Source organism: Bison bison, unplaced genomic scaffold, assembly GCF_000754665.1.
Source record: "Bison bison bison isolate TAMUID 2011002044 unplaced genomic scaffold, Bison_UMD1.0 scf7180017846365, whole genome shotgun sequence".
In the NCBI taxonomy this organism is placed as follows: Eukaryota; Metazoa; Chordata; class Mammalia; order Artiodactyla; family Bovidae; genus Bison; species Bison bison.
The window spans coordinates 14,715-15,687 of record NW_011476938.1 but is presented as its reverse complement, the minus strand read 5'-3'; the positions used below and the strand labels follow the sequence as shown (position 1 = coordinate 15,687).

At 43.9% G+C, this 973-nt stretch overlaps 1 protein-coding gene across 1 annotated transcript in view; it reads right to left on the bottom strand.

Moving 5' to 3' along the window:
* LOC104988181 (amine oxidase [flavin-containing] B-like) overlaps positions 1-973 on the bottom strand; it is a 13,240-nt gene that overhangs the window by 1,867 nt on the left and 10,400 nt on the right. The gene's annotated exons all lie outside the window — the stretch shown is intronic.

Below are 973 nucleotides of genomic sequence, written 5' to 3'. Positions count from 1 at the left end.
TTCACCAGGTTTGAACAAGGAGACTCGTACCCCAGTTTCCCACCTGGTCATTCCACCAGTGAATTTGGCAAAGTGTCCTCTCACTGAGCTCCAGCTTTCCCATCCCTTAAGGGGCATGATCCACTGATTTTTAAAACCTTTCTTACCAGTAACATTCAACAAATCTGTGCATATCACCATGACTCCACAATAACCATTCACTGAGCACTTTATCAGTGTGAAGAGTTTTATTGCATTAAATGATAAGCAGTTAACATTTTGGGGGGCACCAAGTGCTCCTCTAAGTGCATTAATCTTTACCACAGCCCTATGAAGTCAATACTATCATTATCCTCATTTTGCAGATGAGAATATGGAGGTACAGGAACTATGGTGGACATTAGGTCCACCTAGACCTTCCTTCAAGAATGAAGGACTTACTTCCAGCTGCTGAAAGGTAGTCTTCTGATGTCAGCACTGTTTGGCTATGCCTCCACTAAAGAAAATTGCCCTGGGCTTCCTGGTGGCTTAGTGGTAAAGAATCTGCCTGCCGTGTAGGAGACGGGTTTGATCCCTAGGTTGGGAAGATCCCCTGGAGGAAGAAATGGCAACCCACTCCAGTATTCTTGTCTGGAGAATCCCCATGGACAGAGGAGCTATGTAGGCTATAGTCCATGGGGTTGTAAAGAGTCGGATATAACTGAGTGACTAAGCAACAGTAACAACAAGAAGCCCATATGCTACATAATAGGACAGAAGGTCACAGCACTTGGTTTCTAAGAGGGACTGTTTGCTGTTACCCTGACAAAAATACCATAAGGAGGGCACCATCAATATGGCATTATTCATCCTATTCCATGTTTCCATTATATTCCAGATAATGGATGTGGATGTCCAGAGCTAATACCCTCACTCTTAGACAACACTGTACACCACTGGACCTTTCAGAGAAAACAAAACGAGTTGGCTTGAATTGGTGGGTTTTCTTTCACCT